Genomic DNA, 6,000 nt, shown 5'->3' with positions numbered 1-6,000 from the left:
AAATACTAAGTGAATATGGATCGCCATGTTCCACAACCTTTTTGCTTGGAGCCGTGATGGAATTCATAAATACCCTCTAATAGATCCTTTTTTTCAAGTGGTAACACATTTTGATACTGTCATCAATAAGCAGCCTAGTTAAAACAAGCAAAAATTTCCGCAACTCAACCAAACGCCGATTCCATATTTGAACTGGTTTCCAAACATCCTCACGTCTGAATAATTCCATCTCGCTACCCATCTGGTTCGATGCGGTTGAGGCTGGTTAGTATACATCGACGACTTCTGTCCTGTGTCGTGGACGCATTCAGGCCTTCGTGGAACTGGAATCTCACCCCTCGGCAGCAGCAGCAGCAGTCGTGAAAGTGCCGTATACTCCGAGCTGCGACCAGATTGGGTTAGGTTACATGACGTTTAATTTTATAATTTGCATCTCCACTCGGCACACTCACACGGCATGACATTCCCAGGTGGCAGCAATGGCAACGCAACAGCCGTACTCCTGCACTCTTGTTCTGCGTCCATGTTCGCATAGGCGACGTAAGCGCCAATATGAACAAGATGCATTTTTTCCATTGGTTCTTCTTCTTCTTTTTGGCATTAACGTTCTCACTGCGACAGTGCCTGCAACTCAGCTTAGTGTTCTTATGAACACTATTAACTGAGAGCTTTCTTTGCCAAAGTTGCCATGTTCTCATTCGTATATCGTGTGGCAAGTACGATGATACTCTATGCCCAGGGAAGTCAAGGAAATTTCTATCACGAAAAGATCCTGGACCGGGAATCGAATCCAGACGCCTTCAGCATGGCTTTGCTTTGTAGCCGCGGACGCTAACCACTCGACTAACGAAGGCCCCATTTTGTTTTCATTGCTTTGCTATTAATTTGTTATTAATTCAGCCACTTTTGTTAACAAAATAAGTTTTAATTTTATCTGATTATCAGTCAAAATAAAAAAATGTTAATAAATCTTCTAGCTGTTTGGCGGAATGTATCACAATTATATCAAATATTGTTACAAACAACAAATATTGTTTCATTATTGTTATAAGCACTTTGAGTTGATGGAGGAATTTATAACATAATTAAAAAAAAAATCAGTAATAAGTACAAAGGCTGTTTTGAATTTGCTTTAGCTTAAAACATAATTTAAACACAATTCGTTGTATTCTGTGAGCAATTGCTTATTCATGTGCGCTTTTATCCATCTCAAGAAAATATCAAATTTTGTAATAATTGTAAAATGGAAAATAATAAAATTAGCTGAATTTTTGTTCGATTTGTATCATGAGTTACATTTTTTTTTTTTTTAAATCTTTATTTGAGTGTATTTTAACACACGAGGGCTAGTTCTACACTTCATGAGTTACAGTTTTGATTGAATTATATCATATTTTGTAGCAATTTTGTTAGGTGTAGTGGAAATTGTGTCATAGTTTTCAATGTTTTAACTAGTAATCATAAATGTATTATAACAACACTGCATGTCTGAAAAAACTTAAAACTATTGAGAACCAGCGCTATAGGTTCAAAGCCCTGGTAAAGGTGAATGGCTATGATCGTGATCATTATGGTCAAGATGACAATGCTGTATCGTGTCAACACCGAGGTGGCAGCTTCTCTAACACGATAGTGCAACTCTGGCTGGGTGGCCTATTGAAGACTCTTCACCAACTAAGAAAGGAAAAGTAGAGCAAATGGGTAGATTTGACGGCAACAGACTCGACAACGCATGACGAACAACGATTAGAAAGCCGGATCTTAGAACGTGAGAATTTTGAATGAAACCGCGCGTATTGGGCTCTTTGCTTGTGAATTGCGGTGTGTTGAGAATTAAGGGCAAGTTCTTCAACTACAGCCTGATCATCATATATGCGCCAACGAACGATAAGTCCGATGACATGAAGGATGAGTTCTATGAGAGCCTGGATAAGGCCTACGGTGAGTTTCCAAAACAAGATGTCAAGATCGTCATCGGCGATGCAAATGCGCAGATTTAGATGGAGGCCTATTTTCGACCATTGAAACGAAAAGCCTTTATTCCATTACCAATGATAATAGGATGTGGCTTGTTAGCTTTGCTGCTGCTAGAGAGATGGCCATCAGCAGTACCTACTTTGCATGCAAGAATATCCGCAAACACACCTGGCGACACCCGAGTGGCGATGCCTGCTCCCACGTGCTGGTTGAAGGGCGACAATTCTCAGATGTCATGGATGTCAGAACATTACGGGGCCCCAATAACGATTAAGATCATTATCTCGTTATTGCTAAAACTCGAACGCGGTTATCCAGCGTCCAGCGTTCCAGAAATCACACAACGATGCGCTTTTTTATACAATGCTTGTTAACGGGAAGGATAGCTGTACAATACCACCAACAACTGTACGAGCAGTTGGAAAGTATCATCGTTTCTGGAGATATCAACAACCTATGGGACCCTATCTAAGGTTCTAAGGTGCTGTGACCACGACTGCGCGGAGTGTGATTGGATAAACGAAGAAGACGAAACGACTGGTTCGATGAAGCGTGCCAAAGAGCGACAAGTGTGATGAATGTCGCCATAAGCCGTATGGTTGTGGCCGGTACTCAATAGAACGGTACAGGACAGTAAGAGCTGAGGAAAAGCGAATCCACCGCAGAAAGAAAAGGCAGCACGAAGAAAAATAGGTTGCCGATGCTCAAGCTAGAAAAAAGTCATTCGGCGATTTTATGTAATATCACATTGGGGCCTTCCTTAGCCGAGTGGTTTGAGTCCGCGGCTACAAAGCAAAGCCATGCTGAAGGTGTCTGGGTTCAATTCCCGGTCGGTCCAGGATCTTTTCGTAATGGAAATTTCCTTGACTTCTCTGGGCATAGAGTATCATCGTCCCTGCCACACGATATACGAATGTGAAAATGGCAAAGAAAGCTCTCAGTCAATAACTGTGGAAGTGCTCATTGAACACTAAGCTGAGTATCAGGCTCTGTCCCAGTGAGGACGTAATGGCAAGAAGAAGAAGAATGTAACATCAACGGCGCGCGGCACAATATCGTCCCAGTGCCCGCCATATGCAAAGATTGAGAGAGGAATTTGCTGACCGATAATACTTCCTTCTGCGTCTCACCTATAGCTGTTAGGACGACGGTGTCCAGCGTCATTCACTCCATTGATAGGACACCGTCGTACATCGCATTCTATAGCGTTGGACCCAGTATGAAGCCATGTGGGACTCCAGCCGTTATTCTTAACTCCTATATGGGCCGGTATCGGTTTCATACTTCAGTACTCGGTTTTGGAAGTAGCTCTTCAAGATAAGGCACAAGTAGTCGGGAAACCGCATTCTGTGCTGCGCAGTGGCAATGGCCTCCTAGCTGGCGCTGTTCAACGTGTCCTTCACATCTATCGTGATCACGGCGCAGTAACGATTCCCTCTAAGGTTTTGATTCAATACTTTCTCGGCCATCTTCAGCACTGTCCACCGACGAGCTTCCTTTCCGGCATCCAAACTGCCTTTCCGATAGCCCGTTAGCCCGTACCAGTTTCTGAATTTTCCATATTTCTGGAAATTGGCTTTCGTCCAGGCATTTCTGCATAACCTTCCTTACCATATCTGGATACGCAAGGACAGCTGCTTTAAGTGCCACGTTGGGTATCTAACGCTGTCCCGGGGCCTTGTTCAGCTTCAGCGTTTTCACAGTTGCTATAAGCTCCTCGTTGGAGATCTGACGAGCTTGTAGCACATTATAGGATCATGCTTTGGGAATAGACCCTCGACGATGACTCTCAATTTGTCCGTACCTGTTTCGACCTGCGTCGATGGGCCCTTGATTTTCGCCATTAATACTCGGTATGCATCCCTCCAAGGATTAGCATCAGCTGCTCGGCACAGCTCTTTAAAGCAATTAGACTTGCTCAGCTTAATCTCACGTCCGAAAGCCGCTCTGGCTTGCTGGAACACAATTCTCCGCTCTTCTCGGACTTCCTCGTGTCTCGCTCTCCGATATCGTCTCCTGGCTTTAAGACAAGCGGCGCGAAAAGTTTATGGAGTGACTCGTTCCACCAGTATACGGGACGCCGTTTGTTTGGTGGCTTCCTTTCTCTAAACATTGTAATGTCACACGCCCTGACCATCGTCCTTGTCAGCTTCACCGCATCGAGATCCGGGATATCGCTGTCTAAACGAAGTGCTTCGACGAAACGGACCCATAAGGCATAAGGACTTCGTCTTCCGCTGCTCCACGATAGTCGTGTTTCACGGCGTTGCCGCGCAGTCCCGTCGGCCAATGGAATAGCGGATTGTTTGGTAATCGCTATGGGTATAATTCTCACTTATCCTCCAGTTCATGTAACCCGCCAGCGATGAGCTACACCATGAAAGATCGATGATCAATTCTTGTCCGTTCTACCCAAATCTTCTAACTGTACCTTCATTGCACAATTGGAGATCTAGCTTTGTCAGGGCCTCCAGCAGACTAAATCCTCTGGTATAGGTTACCCTACTACCCCACTCCACGGTGAGTGGTCAACGCGTACAGGACTATATCGTCGGAGGCAGCATGCGTAATCGCTGGGATGTTCCCGTCCTGCATCATCCTGTCCAAAGACATCGACTGCTATCAGTGGAGAGAAACCAGACTGGCGACGAAGAACTCGTTCGCTGGCTAAGTAGCAAGAAGAATGGAATGCCTCCGAGAAAAAAAGGTGTATCTGTATCGATTCGGCCCAGACAACCAGAAGTCGCATAACAGTTTACGAACAAAGTCGTTTATTTACACAAATTATATCACACCCGGAGTACATGGTGGATGATATCGTTTGATCGATGAGTTTCCTCGCATAAAATGCTATGTTCTGAGTTCATTTGTACGTTTCGTTTCGTCCCGTATACTTGTACAAAGTAGGTCGGATCGATCCGTAGCAGCTGTCAAATAATTTTTCTTATGATAAATTAAGTCGCATAAAACAGCTTTCCCGGGAAGCTCACAAGATTGATCAGAGCAACGATGGACGGTGTGCAAAACTGCGTGAAGATCTCGGGCGAACACTCCAGTTCGTTCGAGTCTCGGCGGGGACTACGACAGGGCGACGGACTTTCGTGCCTGTTGTTCAATATTGCGCTTGAAGGTGTCATGCGGAGAGCCGGACTTAACAGTCTAGGCACGATTTTCACGAGATCTGGACAATTTGTTTGCTTCGCGGACGACATGGATATTATTGGGAGAAAATTTGAAACGGTGGCAGATTTGTTCACCCGCCTGAAACGCGAAGCAACAAGAGTCGGGCTAATGGTGAATGCGTCGAAAACAAAGTACATGCTGGTTGGCGGAACTGAGCGCGACAGGGCCCGCCTAGGAAGCAGTGTTACGATAGACGGGGATACCTTCGAGGTGGTGGACGAGTTCGTCTACCTCGGATCCTTGTTGACGGCTGACAACAATGTTAGTCGGGAAATACGAAGGCGCATCATCAGCGGAAGTCGTGCCTACTATGGGCTCCAGAAGAAACTGCGGTCAAGAAAGATTCACCCCCGCACCAAATGCACGATGTACAAAACGCTCATAAGACCGGTAGTCCTCTATGGGCATGAGGCGTGGACTATGCTCGAGGAGGACTTGCAAGCTCTTGGGGTTTTCGAACGCCGAGTGCTAAAGACGATCTTCGGCGGCGTGCAGGAGAACGGCGTGTGGCGGCGAAGGATGAACCATGAGCTCGCTCAACTCTACGGCGAACCCAGTATCGTGAAGGTAGCTAAAGCTGGAAGGATACGCTGGGCAGGGCATGTTGCAAGAATGCCGGACAACAACCCTGTAAAGATGGTGTTCGCCACGAATCCGGTCGGAACAAGAAGGCGTGGGGCGCAGCGAGCTAGGTGGATTGACTAGGTACACCAGGACCTGGAGAGCGTGGGTCACAGTCGAGGATGGAGAGAAGCGGCCATGAACCGAGGGAATTGGCGAAATATTGTTGGCGAGGCTTTATCAAGATAATTGATGTAAAGCCAAATAAGTAAGTAAGTA

This window comes from Aedes aegypti, chromosome 2 (assembly GCF_002204515.2).
Source record: "Aedes aegypti strain LVP_AGWG chromosome 2, AaegL5.0 Primary Assembly, whole genome shotgun sequence".
In the NCBI taxonomy this organism is placed as follows: Eukaryota; Metazoa; Arthropoda; class Insecta; order Diptera; family Culicidae; genus Aedes; species Aedes aegypti.
The sequence above is the reverse complement of the archived record's forward strand: the minus strand, read 5'-3'. Positions refer to the sequence as shown.